At 47.3% G+C, this 20,984-nt stretch overlaps 1 protein-coding gene across 1 annotated transcript in view; it reads left to right on the top strand.

Annotated features, from left to right (window-relative positions):
- Window positions 1-20,984, top strand: part of WNT5B (Wnt family member 5B) — a 108,805-nt gene that overhangs the window by 173 nt on the left and 87,648 nt on the right. The gene's annotated exons all lie outside the window — the stretch shown is intronic.

Raw genomic sequence — 20,984 nt, 5'->3', positions numbered from 1 at the left:
AGCGGGGGCGGGGGGCTGTGGGCGAGCGTGCGGGGCTGGGCGCCCAGGGCGGGCGAGGGCGGGCGGGGGGCGGGCAGGTAGCCCGGCCCGGCGCGCGCACCCCCGCAGCCCCGCACCCCCGCAGCCCCGCAGCCCCGCACCCCCGCACCCCTGCACCCCCGCACCCCCGCAGCCCCGGGACGGGCCCCGCGCGAGCCCCTCGCAGCTCCGTTCGCTTTCGCGGGCTTGGCGGGCCCCGCTGGACTCCCGGGCGGGAGGTCTGCGCCCCGCATCGGCGGACTGCAGCGAGGACGCCGTCCAGTTGGGTGCCCGAATCCCTCTGCCTCTGCCTCAGAGCAGGTCCTTTCATTGCTCTTCCGCTCCTCTGCCTCATCCGCCTCTGCCCTGGGAGAAGTGAGAAGTGACCTCTTTCCCCATCTTCTCGTGGAGCCTCCCTCAGTGGCTATTTGGTCATGCACTGTAGTCGGAGCCAAATTTCCTAGAAATTTCCATCCTGCAAATCACTGTGAGAGATGATTCGATGTGCGTGGAGCCGGATTGCTTCTGTTTTGCAAGAGAGAAACTGAAGTGGCTCGGGCGGGGGCGGGGGGGGGTCACCCAGCTGTGAATGGAGGCATCTGCTCTCCACTCTGCCCACCGCCCCCGCCTCGCGGCTTTTGCCACCTGACGGCACTGGCGGCAGCTTTCAGCTACTACCACCCTGGGCAGAGTTTCAGCCTGGTACCTGGAGGAGGAAGGCTCGGGATCATGTTACCAATCCTCTGAACTGCTACAGTCACCCAGGAATGTGCCCACTTGACAGAGAGAGCTGTGATGGGACGCCTGAGCCATGCCCTCCATGTGGGTGCAGAAAACTCTGTGCCAGTTGGGCAGGGCCCAATACCAGCGCTTATGCACACACATGGGTGGAACTGTAGGGTGGCTCCTTCTGTGGCTGGGCCCTAAGGCAACGTAGGGTGCTGGGAGCAGCGGGCACACCCTCAGGAAGCCTGGGGACCCTTTCCCAGGACCCAGCCGCTCCTCCTGCTGTCTGATTCAGATGTGGGCTTATCAAAGGCAGGACTCCGAATCTCAGGCATGGATGAGTGGGTGCCAGGCCCCAAGCTTGTGCCCACACGCCTGTCCAGGCTCAAACACACAAGTCCTGGCAGACATACCAACCTATGAAAGGCTGAGTGGTGGTTTCCCTCCATTTGAAAATAATGTCTGTTCTCTCTTTGACACAGAAGATTTGTGGTTATAAATAGCAAGAAGGAGGTGTGTCTCCTGGGAAGGAAAGGCAATGCTGAGAGACCTCTTTTGCACAATTGCAAGGAGCCATGTAGCTGGGCTCTCCATGGTGATGCCAAGTCCTTGAGTCCAAGGGAAGAGGCAGACTTAACACTAGGTCTCAGCACTAAACTGTGTGGGTGGTGCTGACACCAGGGTAGGAGCTGAATGGAATCAAAGGACCTAAAGAGACAATTTGTGGATGAATACCTAAGGGCAGCCACAGCTCCCTTTCATTTCCTAAAGAAAATCACACAGAGGGCATGTGGCACACTGGGGACAGGTTGGATGGAGGCCTGGGGTTCTGACTGCCAGTAGAGCAGGAGCCAGCCTTGCAGGAGCTTGCTGGCCTTCTTCCATCCATGGACTTCCTACTTTCCCAGGCTCTATTTCTTATATATTTGAGCATGAATATATGAGTGAGGGTGTGTGTGCATTAAGTGTTTGCTCAGGGTGTCTGAAACCAGTCTCCTCTTTAGTCCATTTGGAGGTTGTAATATCTCGAAGGGTGTCTTATTGACTTGAAAAAACTGTTTCCTAAAATTTTTTCTATCCCAAAAGTGTAAGTGAAAGGGCTATTGCCAAATTGCTGGGCGCCATATGCTGTGAAAAGCAGAGTTCTGGGATGGTTATTCACCTGAATATTTCATGCCCCTCCTCCTTACTGCAGTGGCAGTCGGAAGATTTTGTTTGTTTGCTCTTCTTCAAGAAGGGCAGAGGACTAGTTCTAAGTTTTACTTCTAGGATGGTTCTTCTGGTTTCTGGATTGCCACACCTGGCATCTCCAGCAGGGGAGGAAATTTTCATATGAGGTGATAGTTCCAGCCTCCTCTGAAATAGAAACCAACACGTCCACAAAAGCTTGCCTGTTCGCTCTTCTGATTCTGTTCTCCCCAGCTCCTTTTCAAACTACCCGTCCTTTATCTCAGTCTTCTAAATAAGTCTTCCCTCAAACCTCACCTTTGTTCCAGCTCCACCCCTGAATACAATCCTGAGTTTTGGTGGCGGAGGTAGCAGCAGTGGTGGTGGCAGTGGTAGCAGTATAACTCCCTCAGGTCTCCCTCAAGACACACAATGGCACTAATAGAAAGGTCCCCTAGCAGGGAGCAAATATGGGGTCCCCAGCCTTACCTGGGCATCCTTGGCTGGTTTCTACTGAGCATCTCCAAACTGTATGCAGGAGTCCAGAAAAATCCAGCAAGGGGGTTGGGAATAGATACTGTGATGGAGATAAGAAGCTCTGATCGTTTCCAATCTGAGCCACCTTTTAGAGCAAAAATAACCTACGCAACTCTGAGCAGCAGCGTGACCACCGTGCTGGCAGGGCCCTGGGAGCGGGCGTGCTGTTGGGGGCGGGTGGGGGGGGGCAGTTCCTGTTGTACCCTCCCTTCAGCAAGAGGTGCCCCAACCCCAACAGAGTAGATGACTCCCCCAGTGGAGGCCCTGTTTACGTGGCTAAATTTAAACCTCCACCCCCTCCACCCCAATTGGACCCACTGGCTGGCCGTCTGGCCACTTGGGCTGGCTGCTCCAGCAGCATTTCCTGGCTTTGCCCTTGCGGGTGCAGTTGAGTCTTTCTGTGCTGCAGGACTCCTCTTCTAGACTTTCTAAAGTTGGTCTCTCCTCCCTGCTGCACCTGTATGGCTTTCTTCCCAACTCTTGTCCTCCTGGGTGACTTGGAACCTGGCTTGGTACTTGGGGGGGCCCTCAAAGTGCCATGCGCGAAGGGTTCAGGACTCCTAGACTCAGGCTGCCATCAAAGGTCCCCAGGGCCCCTGCTGAGTGGTCATTACCCAGCCCTGCCCGCCAGGCTCTGGGAGCCCCTAAGAGCAAGTGTAGTGCTGGCAGCAGCGCAGTCCTTAAAGGCACAGGGGTGTTTTCTCAGACTTCCTTTTTGCGCCCCCAAACCTCCCAGCCTCCTAAATCCCCACCTAAGTCTCTTCTCCTGAGGTGTTACCTTGAAGGTTATATTGCGAGGGTGGTGGGCGTCGGGGGTCTGGATGCATTGTAGCTTCTGCTTTCGGGGTGTCAGTTGTCTCTCGTAAAGTGAGGGTGTTGGAGGCCCCTTCCAGTGCTAACTTGCTGTCTTTTTCAATAGCTTTAGCTGGTTCCGTTTGGAAACCCCTCTGCTCTGGCCCCAGCCTGGGGAGGGGAAGCTGTCAATCAAAGAGGTGCGTTCCCACCGGAGGGGCGGGCTGGGCCGGCGGCTGCTTTCACAGTCACTGTTTCACAGATCGTGGTCTTGCAGGCAGGGTTTGTGGTTGAGGCTGCAGGCTCTGGTTGTGCTTCTGGCTTTGGGCTCTGGCCTGGCAGGAGCCTCTGTGGTTGTCCACCTCCCTCCTGAGGAGGATTACCTCGAGGCTCTGTCTCCAGCTTCGGGTGACTTGGGGCTGGTGCCTAAGTTCCTGCTGGGAGGCCCTGGGAGTCCATTCTTAAAAGGGATTCCAGTCCTTTTCTCCTATGCAACTCCCTTGTGCCCCCAGAAATGCTACCTCCTCAAAGGTTGCTCTTGTCTGCCTAATTGATAAAGGGTCAGGAGTAGATATCCTCAGGCCTGGGAAGCATAGCTGGGCTTAGTGAGAAAAGGCAGTGGATTAGAAGTTTTGAGTTTACAAACTTTAGCCCCGAAAGGTCACTTTAGAGTTATCTAGAAAGTTCAGTCGGTAGATCTGCTCTGATTCCTGCTGGGGGAGCGAAAAGTATGGTAACAAAGCTTTTCTGACACTGGCTGGGGATTATCCTGTGTACTGCCGCCCTCCTTCCCCAGAGGAGGAGCCAGGACTTAAGGGGAGAAGCCACAAGCAGCCTGAGCTCCTATTCCTGCTCTTGTGGCATCTCCTGGGTCTGAACCAGGACTTCTGCGCCCTCCTGCATTTCTCCTCCCATCAAATACCTCCCATCGAGTACCCTGGCACTGGTAGGAGGCTTCTATTGCTGCAGGAGGCTGCCGCTCAGATGAGGCCCTTCATAGATCGTCTTTACAGTTTCAGACTTTGCTGTTGAGAAGTTTCTCTCAGGACAATTTCAGTGATGAATTACTAAAAACTTTGCACAAATCTTGTTTGAGGTGCAAGAGCTGCAATCAAGGTAATTAAGACTTTAAAGGGATTTTGCACATTAGAACTAGAACACTCCAGGTCACATTCAGGAGCGGGAGCTGTGAATGGGGCGTGGGCAGGGGGAGGGGAGAAGAGGCTGGGGAGGAGTTCTAGATTGTATTATCAAGAGATGCCGTGATGTAAGAGGCTATAGAGGGACGCCTGGGTGACTCTGGTTGAACGTCTGCCTTTGGCTCAGGGTGTGATCGCGGGGTCCCAGGATCTAGTGCTGAGTTGGGCTCCCCATAGAGAGCCTGCTTCTCCCTCTGCCTGTGTCTCTGCTTCTCTCTGTGTGTCTCTCATGAATAAATAAACAAAATCTTAAAAACAAAACAAAACAAACAAAACAGAGACTATAGAAAGCAAAGATAAGAGAGACCAGGGCTTTGGAGTCAGACTGCCTTGCCTGGGTGCGAATCCCAGCGCTTAGTGGCTAGCTATGTAACCTTAGGCGAGGCAGGTTCCCTGACTTCTCTGTGCCTCAGTCCCCTCTCTTGTAGAGTAGAAACAGGAACTTTATACTTATCTTCTGTGATTGTTATGAGGTAGGCCGTAGTATGCTTAGTGTATGTAAAGCACTACAGTTGTGCCCAGGACTTCACAGGGCTATGGAAGCGTGAGCTGTTACAGGGTCACTGATGAAGGCCCGTTAGCAGTGCAGTTAGAACTCCCTAGCCCTCCCCCTGCCCCTACTTGCTCTGCATTTAAAGATGGGGGCTGTTTTGTGTGGGATGCTACAAGCATACCCGCTGCTTAAGTCAGCATGTACTTGCCAGTTCTCGAAGGACTCTCATCAACATTGACGGTGCCCAATCAAGATAGATGTTTTGCCTTGTTTTGTTTTTTAAGATTTTATTTATTTATTTGAGAGAGAGAGACAGCATGAGAGAGAGAGAGAGAGAGAGAGAGAGAGAGAGCATGAGCAGGGGGGAAGGGCAGAGGGAGAGGGAGAAGCAGGCTTCCCGCTGTGCAGGGGCCCCATGTGGGGCTCGATCCCAGGACCCTGAGATCATGACCAGAGCCAAAGGCAGACACTTCACTGACAGAAACCCCCCAGGTGCCCCAAGCTTAGATATTTTGATCATACATTAAGAAGAATTGAGGGGCCCAGTGTGAGGAATGACCCGAGACAGGAGAGCACAAATGTTCAGGGCTGGCTAAGAGTGCGAGGGGAGTGGATTCGGATGTGGGCCTGTCGAGTTGAGAGAGGAGGGAGTCCCTGGCTGAGAGGGAAAGGGTCCTTCTGACTCACCATCTCAAGCAAGTCCTGGTGTTTAAACTAAGCAGATCCTGATATATTCCTTGTGTTTGGAAACCACTCAAATTCTTGACATGTCATATTTTCTTACTCTTAAAAGGATAACCTCTGTGGTAGCAAATCTAAAATAAGTTTTATTTATTTATTTTTAAATATTTTATTCATTTATTCATGAGACACACACACACACAGAGAGACAGAGACACAGGCAGAGGGAAAAGCAGGTTCCACGCAGGGAGCTGGACATGGGACTCCTTCCCGGGTCTCCAGGACCACGCCCTGGGCTGAAGGCAGCGCTAAACCACTGAGCCACCTGGGCTGCCCCTAAAATGAGTTTTAAATATAAAGGGGCAGCTGAGATTTGAGAGTTTCCCTTTCTCCCCTGGGCCAGGTCTGGCTGCTGCTGTGAGACAGAGCAGTACAGTAGACCTGTGAAAGGAAACACGTGGGAGTCTCCCCTGACACTTCCCCAAAGGCCAAGCTGGTAGCCTGAGGGAGGGAGGAGGAGAGGGTCTGTGACACAGGAATGTGTGAGGAAGAGTTCCCTGTGGCAAACTGGAGAGGACCTTGCTACTTCGAGGCATTCTAATCCTGACATTTATTTTTTTTAAGATCTTATTTATTTATTCATGACACACACACACACACACACACAGAGAGAGAGAGAGAGAGAGAGAGAGAGAGAGAGAGGAACAGAGACACAGGCAGAGGGAGAAGCAGGCTCCATGCGAGTCCCACGTCTCCAGGATCACGCCCTGGGCTGAAGTCGGCACTAAACCGCTGAGCCAACTGGGCTGTTGTAATCCTGACATTTAAAACTGCTGTCAGCCCTCCCGACTCCTCTGCCCTTGCAGACACCCACTTGCTTCCCCAGCTAAAAACCCTTCTCCAGACTGGAGGTGAGACTGTCCCTAGCGGCTCCGCTTGGGTCTGTTAGTTTGTCGAACCTCAGAGATTACCCATCCCCAGGCCTGACATAGTCGCTCCTAACCTAATCTTCCAGTTTCTCTAAGAGAATGGCACCTCTCTCAGAGGCATCAGAAACAGAGCCATCACCAACGGGGTTTCCTACAGGTTCTATGTATCATTCCTGAAATTCACTGGGAACGTTCACACCTCCCAGAGAATAAGCCTCCCTATGTCCACTGCAACTTAAACTCCACCCAGCCCTGGGGCACCTGGGGGGCTCAGTCGGTTAAGCGTCCAACTCCTGATTTCAGCTCAGGTCATGATCTGAGTCTCTGACTCAAGTCTTGAGATCGAGCCTCACATTGGGCTGGGTGCTAAGCCTGGAGCCTGCTTGAGATTCTCTCTCCCCCTCCCCAGCTCCTGCACATACTCTCGCTCTGAATGAATGAATGAGTGAAATGAATGAATACAACCCAGCCCGTCACAATGGTCTACCAAGCCCTTCACGGCCTGGCTCCTGCCTCTCCAGCCTCATCTTGCACTTCTCTCTGTCACACCCAGCTCCTGCCCCACATGGGTGTGCCTGATACTGCTCAAACACCCCAAGCTCATTCAGGGCGTCTGCACCTGCTGCTCCCTCTGCCTAGACCCTCCTACCCCTCTCTCTGTGCCCGATGGCTCCTCCCCACTCATCTAGGCCTCAGCTCCTCAGAGAGGTCGCACGAGCAGAATTGCCGCCTGTCCCCTGGCCCTCTCTGTTTCCTCTGTAGCCCTTCCTGCCATCTGTAAGTCTCCTGTTCATCTCCTAGTTATTGTTAAAAAGTCTCTGCATCCTCAGAGCTAAAACAGCATCTGAACAATGTCTGGGCTCAAAAGCTTTCCAGTGTATATTTGTTATTGTTGATCTAAGGCAATGAACTTTGGAATTGTATAGTATGTTCATTGCTAGAAATTGGTCCATTTTGCCTAATATGAGTGCCGTCCCTTACTGATTTTCTGATGATGATTGAATTATTCATATTAGAAATATGACCCAGACATGCCCCAGGTGCTGGAGGTGCAAGATACAGTTTTTGAACTTCAGTAGCTTTCCTTCTGGTAACTTCTACTACATGCAAGTAGCAAATGTGCAGTATTCCAAAGCCTCTCAACTGTTTTATCCTCCCATATCCTGTGCTTCAGACCCATCCTGTGACCGTGCATGGCACAGGCAGTTTGGGCATGCAGTGTAGGGCAGAAATGCAGAAAGAACAAGAAGCCAGAGGAAGCCGTCCAGGCCCAGTGGTAGGTCCAAGATATGAAGCACTGACCTGACCTGTTGCCCAGGCTGGATCCTTAGCTGCTCTCGAGGAAAGCTACAACATCCCTGCATGCTGCCACTGCTGCCACTGCTGGCAGGATAGTTTTCACCCATGCCTATGACCAGATTGAGACATGGTGAAGGAACTAGTTTAGGAGTTCCCCGGGAGCCTTACATCCCAGGCACTCAGTCATGTCCCTTGCTAGGCTGTCATTCCAGACGACTGGCACCATCTCAAAGTTATTAGATCTCATCTCTTTCATCCCAGATTGCCTAGCACAGGCATCCAAGAAAGCCACCTTGAGTATAATTTGAAAAGAACTGATAGGAAAAGATCTCCTCCAGGTCGCTATGGGCAGTTGCACCATCGTCTCCTCTCTGATGAGTGATCTCTGAGTTCCCCTTCTCTCTCACTGGTAGCAGCTTTCCTGGTTTCCTTTATTCCCTCAGACCTTCTCTTTCCATCCACTCTGGTGGCTGGAAATGCCATCTGCGCTCCTACCTGTCCCACATTCTCGTCTCCTGCCTGCTTGTCTCCCTTGAGCTTCAACTGGCGTGTCCGATTGCTTAAGAAGCATCTCCTTTAGGAGATTGAGGAGGCATCTCTGCCTCCCTTCTGGCCTCTTCCCTTAAACCTGCCATTCCCACAGCCTTCTCAGCCTCATCCTTCTTGTGCCACAAACCTCGGAGTCATTCTTTTTTTGTTTCAAGGCTTTATTTATTTGAGGGAGGGAGGGAGGGAGGGACAGAGAGAGAGAGAGAGAGAATGAGCAGGGAGGAGAGAGAGAAGCAAGGAGCCTGCTGCAGGGCTCCATCCTAGGACTCCGGGATCATGACCTGAGCCGAAGGCAGACACTTAACTAACTGAGCCACCCAGGAGCCCCTAGATTGGTGTGTTTCCTACATACTTTCTCCCTTCCCGGTGGCGATGCCTTGAGAATGAGGACTGTGCCTGTTCTCACCTTCTAGGTGTCTTGGGGCCTGGCCGGTAGCAGGTGCGCAAGATCATAGATGAGAGGAATGATGAAAAGGCGTGTGGTCTATTGCCTTGGTGAGCAGTTGTAGTCTGTGTGGGGCCAGCCCCTGGGTTTCTTTACCCTTTTGTCTTTTGAGCTGCAGGGCCAGTGTCACATCTTTACCACTCTTGTTTCCTTATGGTCCTAAAATGGTGTTTCTGGACCTGATAACTCTTGGTTGAGGAAGGCTGTCCTGTGCATCGTGGACTGTTTAGCAGCATCTCTGACCTCTACCCCCCAGATGCCAGAGGCACCCCCCCCCCCACCTAGGAGTGGTAAGTAAAAGTGTCGCTAGACATTGCCAGGTGTTGGGTGGGGGCAATGTCTTCCCTGACTAAGCACCACTGTTCTAAAGCATTTCTATTATTTCCCTTGTTTTTGTCTCCCCTAAATCCTTTAGAATTGTTATCTGTCTTGCTTCCTAGTTCTGTACCACTGCCTGAGTGCGAGTTATGATCAGATGTGAATTATGGCCTCAGTTTCCCCCCTAGCTGTGTGTCCCTGGACCACACCCCACAAGGACACTCTTACCCTGTTCCCACATGAATTCTACTATTGCTCTAGGCCCCTGTCCTGCTCAAAATTCATGGGTGACTCCTTACTTCCCTATCAAACACATATCTTTACTCTGCTATTCAGTGCCCTCCAAAATCTTACCCTGACCCAACTTTCCAGATTTCTCTCCTGCTATTTCCCTATATTGCAGCCAAACCAGAAGTCCTGTTTCTTAGAGTTTGCTCATGCCACTTGTTCCTCTCAGACCCCTTCCTTCCCCTTCCTTCTCTTCCTATCCATACCTACCTATTCTTACGGTATAGCTCAGATGCCATCTCCCTGGTCATCTCTGTCAGAAATAATCTCTCTGTGGCTTGAAGTTGGCCCCCCAAAGAGCTGTTACCGTTCAGGAGACATTCGTTATGATGGCCCTTTCCACACTTTGCCCTATGTTGCAGTTACTTGTGTTCACGTCTTTTTTCACTGCCAGTTATGTGGCTGGCTAAGTTGTCTTCCCACATGCAGCTAGGACTGTACTCAGATCACCTCCAAAAGGTGGACGGCCATCCTACAGATCAAACGGGTCCCCAGCTTGAGTGAGGTGTCCTGTGGCCAAAGGGTTTTGTTATTTACTGTGTCATTGTTTAGATAGAATATCAGCCTTTTAGATTTCAAGTTAGTTTAGCAATGATTTTCAAAATTTCAAAAGCTTTCATCCTCCCTGCTTTCTGTCCCCTGTCCAGTAGAAAGCACATGGCCTTTGGGAAGCAAAATGGACTCAGGTTTGAATCCTGATCAACCACACTCTGGCTTTTCTGAGCCATTAGTTCTTCATCCTTTAAACATTATTAATGGGTTAATAAGGCCCAGCTCATAAGGTTATTTTGGGAATTCAATGTGATAATGGATGTGAATCAGGACAATTTCTGGCGCTTAGTATGTACTCGGTATTAGCTCCTGTCTTTAATTTGTCACTGAGGGGGAAAAAAAAAAGAAGTGTCAAGAAATTGTCACTGAGTTGCTCCAGGTACCTGCTCAGAGTTTGGCCCAGAAGAACTGAGTGTCTCATAATTTGACTCATCTTGACTTTGAGGAGACAAAGAAGACCTGAAAAACACTGTTCAAAGCTCTGCAGCTCCTGGTTCTTGGAATTCTCCTTAAGAACCTGATCTGAGAGGTGGGTTCTGAATGCTGGAGATGATGCCTTTACTCATCTTTGCTCCTGTCTTCGCACTGACAGGCCCAGCACTCAGCATTGTTACTGCTTAACAATACTGATAAATTAATGAGCTGGTGGCTTCTGAAGAGATTATAATCCCCAGTTTGAGAAAACTGGTCTTGAATTGTCATCTTTTATCAGTACTAAGATAAATTTTCATAGATCTGAGATTAGGACACATCTTAAAATCAGTACGTGTCATAGTTTAATTCAAGAACCTTTCTTTCTTAGTCATATGAAATAATGGTACATTTTAGAATCTGTAGCATCTAATAAATAAGGTTATATTATGGATTACTATTTACCAAGATGACCTGCGTCATTTCTTGGTGCCTGCCTTAGCGATCCTTCTGTTATTTTGCCAAATAGGATAGTTAGGATGTCATCTTCATGTTGAATATCTACTCACTGAGAGTTGAAATTGAGATCGGAAATATTAGGCAAAGAGCAGATGTCCCATGGGCCCTGGCCCCTGGTGCTCCTTGATGCTCAGCCTCCCAGCAGTCACTTGGGAATCAGAAGTCTGTGGTTTCTGCCCCTGTGTTACCAGGGAGCTTGGGCAAGTCTCCCTGTCCTCATTCGTAAATGGGTTCACAACTCAGCCCCGCCTTGCCTGACTCACAGAGTAGTTAGTTAGTAGTATTGAGACGGTGTGTATGAAAGTGGTTTATAACCACTCCTATCTGCAGAAGTGGAAAGCTGCAGAGTGGAAATGTGGCCCAGACAGAGACTTCTTAAATCCACTGATAAAATGCAGCCCCAGGTGTCGTCTCAGCAGTGATTCATATCTGGCACTTGTCTTCTTATTTCTTTATTTCTAGGAAAGAATCTTTGAAACTTTGTAGAAGCTTGTCTGGTGAGGTGAAATAGTATCCCAAAGGATCAAAGACAAGTTATATCCTATAATGAGTGCACGCTTTTTTCCTTTTTATTCCCAAACCCGCTTGACTTCAGTTTCCTCAGTTTTCTGGTCTGTTAAAGCCCTTAAGAGGCCATGGTGAGGATTACACAGAATGTGTGGAAAGCACTTCACAGGGTGCTTGCACAGAAATCACTCAGTAGCCATTTGCTCTAATTATGCTCCTAAACAACCACGAAAAATGCTGTTGTGCAATCGCCAGTCTACTTATTCTGCTGACATCACCAAAAGCTTGGTTATGTCTGGAAAGAAGGGATGGAGTTGGTATTATTTTCATAGTTAAGCACGGCTTTAATAAAGCTTCACAAGCCTGTCAATTCAGCAGTCATTGGACCTCAATAACATGGCATTATTGGATACATACAGTTTATTATACTGTAACCAAATCAAAGAGAATCCTAGTCAGAAGCTTACCAGACAGCTTTTCTTTTGAGTGAGATTCTCGAAGTGTACTGTTCGCCATCCATGTGCTGAGGACTATTCTTAAGTGGCATCCTCCTTTCATCCTTAAAAACCTGCGATGGCCACCCTCAGAGTGAGCTGGGAGATGGTGTGCTCTTGGTAGCTCTGGTTCAGGTGGGAGTGCACGCTTCTGAGAAAATATCGTGATCTTACTTCCACAGTCTGTTTCTGGGGGTTCGGTAAACTGTCAGTGCCCAGACTCCTACACTTCATATATCATGTCCTCTGTTTCTTCACATGCTGCCCTACATTGCCACAGCTGAGCGGTGGGGATGCTCCCCACTTTTCCTTTTTAATCAACTTTATTGAGTATAATTTGTATACAGTAAAATTCACAGGTTGTAAGTGCACACTTTAGAAAATCTGGACACCCATGCAGCCACCACCTCAATCCTATCTCTGCTTCCTGAGAAAGTCCCCCCTTATAATCTCCACAGGCTACTCTCCACTTCAAGCAAACACTGATCTGATTTATGACATTTTAGATTACTTTGACCTGTTCTAGAATTTCACATAAATAGAACTGTACCAGAATTCTGTTTTTTCTTTTAGCTTTTTGGTTGCTTTTACCTCCTTTTTATTGCTGAGTAGTATTCCATTGAAAGAATGTAAGACAATTTGTTTATTCCCTTTTGATGGATATTTGGATTATTCTAGATATTTGGTTAATATAATAATCTGTCATTTATCTATTTTTATTAGAAGAGATTTCTAGTTTATTAATAGGAGTTTTCTTTTTTGTGGTTTCTTTCAGTATTTTTTTAAATTTAAATTCAATTAGTTAACATACATTATTAGTTTCAGAAGTAGAAATCAGTAATTCATCAGTCTTAAATTATTTATTTTTTAAAAGATGTAGTTATTTATTTATTTTAGAGAGAGAGAAAGAGAGAGAGAGAGAGACAGCATGAGCAGGAGGGGCAGAGAGAGAGAGAATCGCAAGCAGACTCTACTGACTGTGGAGCCTGATATGGGGCTTGATCCCAGGACCCTGAGATCATAACCTGGGCCGAAGGCAGGTGCTGTAACTGACTGAGCCACCGAGGCACATACCCCCCTGTAGTTTTTTATGAGAAATTGGCTATCTTTTTAAAAACTTTTTGTTCCTGTGCATAATGTGTCTCCTCCATCCCCATCCTCCACTACTTTCAAGATTTTATTCTTATCTTTCAGAATTTTGACTATGATGGGTCTAGGCATGGTTCTTTTAATGTTTATCTTTCTCACCATCTGGTAAGCTTCTTATAGCTATCAGTGAGTGGTTTTCATCACATTTGGGAAATTTTTGGTTATTCTTCTGGTGGTTTTTTATTATCCTCTTGTGATATTTTAATTATATTTGTATTAGACTGATGGATACTAGGACTCAGGTTCTGAAATATAGTTCATTTCTCTTTAATCCTCTTTTCTCTGTGTGCTTCAGATTAGGTAGCTTCTATTGATGTGTCTTAGTGTTCGCTGACTCTTTCTCCTACCATCTCCAATTTGATGTTAAGATAATCCAGTGAATTTTTCATTTAGTTACTGCTCTTTTTAGTCCTTAAATTTTCATTTGGTTCTTTTTATAGTTTCCGTTTTTCTGCTGAGATTTCCTTATTTCTATATGAAGATCCTATTTTTATTAATTTCTTTGAACATATTTTTCTTTAATTATCTAAATGTCGTTGTAATAGCTACCTCAGAGTCTTTGTCAGGTAAGTTCAATATTTAGGCATGTCAAATTTGATTTTTTTTTAAGATTTTATTTATTTGAGAGAGAGAGAGAGAGAGCAGGAACAGGAGGGAGGGGCAGAGGGAGAGGGAGAAACAGACTTGCCACTGAGCAGGTAGCCTAATGCAGGGCTTGATCCCAGGACCCTGAGACCACGACCTGAGCCGAAGGCAGGATGCTTAACCAACTGAGCCACCCAAGCGCCCCTCACATTTGATTTGTTTTGACTATTTTGTCTCAACTTTCCCCTGTTTATTTTTGTCTATTGATTTTTTATTGAATATTGGGTGATAGTGTATTTTAAAGACTCCAGATATTGTTAACATTCTCAAGTGTGTTGATTCTTGTTTTGGCAGACAGTTTAATTGCTGGGTGATCACTTTGTGCCAGTGGTTTGGTTTGGTTTAACACTTTATTACTGTGGATCACTAGAAAGCACAAACTTTAACTTGGCAGGACTCAAACCCTAACTTCATCTTTTTTGGTAGATCTTGTTAGAGCTTGGTTTATTATTTTGCGTTTAGAGGAGGCCTTACTGTATGTAGGGCATGGCACTTACTCCTAGGGCATGTGTCAGCTGGATTCCAGGGATGTTAACTACCACTTAGTTTACATATATATATATATATATATAAAGTTTTATTGGGAGTCTTATTCACATACCATACAATTCAGTGATTTAAGGTCTACAACTCAGTGGTTTTTATTATATTCACTGAGTTGTACAACCATCTCACAATCAGTTTTAGAACATTTCCATACCCCTAAAAGAATCCCCATACCCATTATCAGTCACTCTGTTTTTCCCATGTCCCCCTACCAGTCCCAGGCTACCACCAGTCTGCTTTCTGCCTCTATAGATTTGTCTACTCTGGACATTTCATAGAAATGGAATCATGTGGTAAGTGGTGTTTTGTACTGGATTCTGTTGTTTAGCATGATGATTTCAAGGTTAATCAGTTTTATAGCATGGGTCAGTACTTCATTTCTCCTTGTGGCTGAATACTATTCCACTGTACACATATATCACCTTTTCTTCTTTCATCAGTTGATGGACATTAGGGTTGTTTTTACGTTTTAGCTATTATGGATAGTGTTGTTACCAACACTTGTGTTCCAGTATTCGAGTCTCCTGAGCAGAGAGCTAGCAGTGAGTCACTGGGTCATTTGGTCACTCCATGTTAGCCTTTTGAGGAACTAGCAGACTACTTTTTGAAGCAGCTCTACCACTCTATAGTGCCACCAGCAGGGTGTAAGTGTTCCAGTTTCTCCACATTCTTGTTAGCACCTGTTATTGTCTGACTTTTTTTATTATAGCCATCCCAGTAGGTATTGGTATAGACTGATTTATGTTCCCCTCAGATTCACATGTTGAAGCCATAACTCCCAATGTGATGGGTATGGGGCCTTTGGGAAGTAATTAGGGCTAGCTGAGGATGTAACGGGGAGCACTCATGGTGGCATTAGTATCCTTATAAGAAGAGACATCAGAGTACACACACTGTCTCTTTGCCTTGTTGAGGACACAGTGAGAAGTGGCTGTCTGCGAAATAGAAAGGGAGCCTTCACCAGAACTCAACCTTTCTTACCCCTTAATTTTGGACTGCCAGGCTCCATAACTGTGAGAAAATAAATTTGTTGTTTAAGCAACCCAGGCTATGTAAGGCTGAGACACATATGAAGTGACATTTCATTGTGGTTTTAATTTGTGTTATTGGCCATCTGTCCATCTTCTGTGGAGAAATGTCTATTTATCCTTTGCCCATTTAAAAAATTGGATTATTTGTCTTTTATTGAGTGTGAGCACTCTTAATATGTCATAGGTTACCAGATATTATATTTGCAATTACTTTCTCTTGTTTTGTGGGTTATGTACTCTTGGATACATTGTTTGCATCACTAAAGAAGAAACTTTGAAACATATTGAGTAGCTAATACAGGACTCTGAGGCATCCTGCATTAGGAATCAATAGAGGAAGTGACCTGAACATCCTTAGAGAAGCCAGTCAAGCTGTGAAAAATTGCCTAAATATAAATTTCTTATATAGAGAGAGTGTTGAATGTTGTATTCTTGTATAAATAAGTAGAAAATCCTGCAGTTGTCACTAGTCAATATTGTTAGGGTTCCAGGAGCTCAGAGGCCTAGGGACTTCCTTTGGAACAGATGACTTGTGCATGAAAGCCCCATCTGACAGCTGGCTTGTTGAAGGGGGAGTGTTGGCTGAGTGAGGCACCTAGTGGTTAGAGCTCAGGGATCTTAGGGATGTTCAAATTCCACAGTAACTTGAGCTTTCTATATCTGTACTGTCTTTTCATAATTTTAGAAGCTTATAGGCAAGTGAAAGTCCTCTGAAAATAAAAGCAAACTTTTTGGAACGGAAACATGTGTCATTATATGTGTCTCACATGTTGTAAGAACTCTTCTCTCTCTTTTCCCAAAATACAACATGCTGTGTGTCTTTGAAGTGTGAATTTTAGTGTTGTATTTCATGACACCTCTTAAGATAATTGGAGCGAATTTGAGATAACACAAAATTCTAATTGAGTATCAACCATCTTATTAAATATTCTGAAAAGCATTTCTAGGAGTCATATTTCAATGGCATGTCCGTCATCAGGGATGAGTCAAGTCTCCCACAACAGCCTGTTCTTTCCATCAGCTAGCAAGCTTGTAGTTCATGGGAATCATTTTCCCAGAGCAGGTGATAATATGATAATGCTTTGCATGTGTATGTGACCTCAGGCAAATCATTTCACTCTGCCATTTGCCAATTTGTGTGGTAGTAAGAATACTTTGAGGTGTTTGGATTAATGATGAGGTAGACAAGTCCTGACTTGGAGAGGTCTGAGTGTGAGAACTCACCATCTGACCTCAGGCCTTGCCTTTCCTGAGTAACAGTTTCTTGAGGAGCTCTTGCGAGCCCCCACAACTTCCCTGAGGTGTGGTGAGGATCCATGAAGGGATATGTTTTGGGGGACCTTGAAAGTGGCACTCGTGTCCTCAGATGTGGAAGATCATAGGAGGTACCATTAGGATTTGTTTTGGGATGAGGGTTGGGGGATGGCCACCCTGTTGGGCAGATTGCCTACTCAGGAATGGACGGTTTGAGAACTGGGAGGTCCAGGAGGAGGAATGTGGGAACTTCCCGCTTCAGGGCTTTGGTGAGATCTCCACACTGATTGACTCCGGTCCCAGATTGTTTCTGTATGGCCCTGTTTACTAAGCTCTGTCTCACGTGTAACTTCCACCAGATGACTTCCGTGGTCTCGGGAGGTCTATGAATCCTGCCTTCTTCACTTGCTGTCATGTCAGCTGCACGGGCTTGTCAGCGTTTCGTCATGGCAGATCCACTTAATCCTCATGGACTGGCTCCTTGGCTTTTTCCCTGGGGACACATTTTCTGTCAGCCACCCCGTATTAAACATCCATACATACCTCAGCCTCAGGATTTAGGAGGGTATGTGAGGTGAAGTGAATTAAACGAATTCCTGCGGACAGCTGTTCTCGCTCCAACATACTCTGCACTCTCCTCAGAGGGGATCTTTCTCCAGAGGGGAAATATAAACCCTTTCTCGGGACAGATAACTGGGAAATGTGGCTCACGGCCCTGCGTCCGGCTAAGTGCGTGCGGCTGGGATTTCACTGTGCTCGGTCACTACGACAGAAGTCACGTGGGGTCTCCTGACAGACAGCTGGAGCCACTTAGTACCCTGCCGGCCAGAGCGCCTGCTGGGAAGGTGCGGAGGGGCCGAGAGCTGTGACAGGAGCTTTTCAGTGTGGGCCTGGCAGTGGATTCACCAGGCATCAGGCCCGGACTGCAACACGGTGACACAGCCACTGCCTTCCAGGCCCCTCAGATCCAAGTCTGAGAAGGCCAAGCAGCCCACCCGGAGGCTTCTGAGTTGTTCCCTGGCTTCCTTGCTGCCGGCAGGAGGGTCACCACCCGGGCAACTCTTGGCCGCCTCCGTGCAGGCCCTACAATCAACTCTTCTCTCTTCCTTCTGTTTCCTTTGGTATCTTTTCCTCACCATCCTCTTCAACGTGGCAAGCTCAGTTGACTCCTAAAAATGCCAGAGGTACTATAAGAAGAGGGGTTCTTTGGATGGAGATGATTTAATCCAAGAACTGTTTATTCACCGTCTATTTGTGGCATGATGTTCTGCTGAGTTCTGCCAACTACAGACATGACTGAGGCTCCTTGTCTCTGAGGAGCTTATGCTCTAAAGGAGGACTATTTTTTTTTTAAGGCACAAATTACTATATTATAAGGCTGAACCATCTATTAGCCCTGGAACCTGGGGAAAGTCACCCAACTCCGAGCTTCAGCTTCCCAGTCTCTAAAGGGGGTTATGAGTTTTCACCTACAAGAGTTATTGTGAAGTAATTTAAGATGAAAGAATATGTTTTTTTCTTTCAATTTATGTGTATCGTCTTTTCAATTGGCTACTGAGTTGTTGGAACATAAAGGCTTATTAACTTCATTGGACTTAACTACTTAAGAAATGGAACTATTAGATTTTATTTATTTGAGAAAGAAAGAATGAGTGGGGGGTGGGGCAGAGGGAGAGGGAGAAGCAGACTCCCTGCTGAGCAGGGAGCCCTCCTGGGGCCTGATCCCAGGACATGCTTAACAGACTGAGCCACTCAGGCTCCCCTACTATTGGGCATTTCCTTTGGCCCAGGCACTGCACGAAAAAGTATTGAGATGCTAAGCCTGACAAGAACCAAGAGCTTATCAACTCTAAGATGCCTTTGGTTTTACACTCTACTTTTATTTCTGTGTGGCAAAGAAAGACCAACCCTGTCAATAAGCTACAATACAGTGCCTCTGAGATAATCCTGTGGAACACAGGAACTGATGCCAGCCACTCTTGCTTTGCAGTTTCTTTCATATGTTCCAAAGGATTCATCCATTTCTCTTACCTCCACGTGCATTGTTTGGCCTGTAATCAGCATATTTTTGTAGGAAGTAGCTTAACTTTTTCTACTTGTGGGTATCTTTCTTAGGTCCCATGAAGCTTTAGATTATTGTTTTGCAATAAAATTTAGAATTTTGGTCATTCCTCCAGTGGCAAATATTTAATGTAAAATATATATTCTGTTGTTCTGTTTCCATGCCTGTGTACCAATAACTTTGGGTTTCAGTGCTGAATCACGGTGTCATCTTTTTGAAGACATTTAAAATGGCAGTTAAACTCAGCACAGGTAGTACCAACCATGCACACTACTCAGACGAGGTGACAATGATATGAAATATTGTGACCGAGTTCTGCCACTCAGAGGCAGTGACAGTTATGTCACGACTGCGTGGAAATGTGTTTGACATTGGCATTTGCATTCAGATTTCAGAGTTGTTCAACTGTGATAAAATGTATGCTTGAGTGTCATCTTGAGTGTCAACTTTTATTGGCGGCTGCTGGCTTCTTTGGATCGTACACTTTGTTAAGGAGGATCGTGAGGCCAAGTGCAGGCTCTGCAGGAACAAGAGCTGTGATCCATTACTGATGTCTTCTGATTGGCGTCTGGGGAAGCTCAGAGGGAGAGCGGCGGCCTGTGTGTGATGCTTTGCTCTCACAGGGTTTGAGTATGGAGAACATTTATATGGCCACTATAATAGGGGTCAGGTGGCACAGTGAGACTCCACAGAGCGGCAGGGAGGCAGATTTGATGAAACTTGCCACCTGCGTGTAGTCATGGGCAGTGACTTGCTGGGCTTGAGGTCTGGCTGACTGGAACACGGCTGTGGCCTTCATGGGAATGACTGCCTTCGGGGCTGGATTGATGGGAAGGGGGCAGATTCATTTTGGCTTTTGGGTTTTGTGGGGTTTTTTTTAATATTTTATTTATTTGTTTGAGAGAAAGAGAGTGAGCACAGCAGAGGGGGAGGGGGGCAGACGGAGAGGGAGGAGCAGAAATCCCACTGAGCCGGAAGCCTGCTGCTAGACTCAATCCCAGGACCCTGGGATCACTACCTGAGCTGAAGACAGATGCTTAACCCGCTGAGCCACCCAGGCACCTGCAGATTCACCTTTGCACAGGTTGAATTGGAGGTGGCTAGTCTATCCAGGAGGTTGTAAGTATAGCCCTGGAGCTCCTTTCAAAGAAGCTGGGCAGGGATCTCTGGGTAGCTCAGTGGTTTAGCCCCTGCCTTCAGCCCAGGATGTGATCCTGGAGTCCTGGGTTCAAGTCCCATATCAGGCTCCCTGTATGGAGCCTGCTTCTCCCTCTGCCTGTGTCTCTGCCTCTCTCTGTCTCTGTCTCTCATGAATAAATAAATAAAATCTTAAAAACAACAACAACAACAAAGAAACTGGGCAGCAAAGTCGGGAACAGGGCAGTGGCTGCAGGGGGACCAGAGGTAAGGAGAACTTGGCAATGGGTCGGGAAGGGGGCATAAGATGCACGAGAGACAGTGTGGGTAGCAGAGCAAGGTGCCAGAGGCCCCAGGAGGGAAAGGGTGAACCTGTGACTGTTCGCACCAGGAGAGCATGGGTTCCAGGTAAGGGTGGCTTGCTGTTCCAGCGTCCCAGGTACTCATTAGCCCTTCTCATCCCAAGGTTATCTGATTCTTCTCCTCCTCCTTGTGGTCACGCTGTGCTTTCTCCCTGGACTCTCCCTTCTCTTCCTCGGGCTGCCTGGCATCCCTCTCACAGGCCTGTGGTCCCCGAGGACTCGACTTCTCTTACTCTGAGGCAGAGTGTTCTCCTGAAGGCCCCCCGCCCCAAGCCCTATCTCAGCCTTACCAGAAGAATCTCCACAGGACCCTCTTACTTTCCCAAATTTTCCTGACTGATTGGGTCCTTTATCCCTTCTGATCAAAGTTTTCCTGCCTTTAGCTTTCCACCAGTTTGGTTTCCCCTTAGAACATTTTCAGGCTTTCTGCATCATTTATGTCCTCACACTGGGCTTTCCAGGTGACCATTCACCATTAGCATCACACCCATTCGCAGAGTCATGCCCACCCGCAGTCCCTTTATCTTCTTAGAATGAATGTTAGTGTCTATGCTTCAGTTATATTTCAGTTGCTCCAGTTCCAGCCCAGTGACTTATCCTCAGTCCATACAGCCATGGGTTTTAATGGCTGGAAGGCAGGCTGCTAACCATTTCATCCAGCATTTTCCCACATGTGTTTCCTCCCTAGAGATTAAGAGATATTTGGTGGGAGAGGGGGGAGGGGGAAGAATTGTGTGATTAAATAAGTTTGAGAAATGCTGGTTTTGACCAAATTAAACACTTTGGTTTCCCCCCACCACAAACTTTAACATGTTCATAGGCAAATGTGAATCCCTGAGGAGGGGGAGTGTTTCCCATATTTGACGGTGAAACC

This window comes from Canis lupus, chromosome 27 (genome assembly GCF_011100685.1).
Source record: "Canis lupus familiaris isolate Mischka breed German Shepherd chromosome 27, alternate assembly UU_Cfam_GSD_1.0, whole genome shotgun sequence".
Lineage (NCBI taxonomy): Eukaryota > Metazoa > Chordata > Mammalia > Carnivora > Canidae > Canis > Canis lupus.
This window is presented reverse-complemented; position numbering and strand designations above follow the sequence as displayed.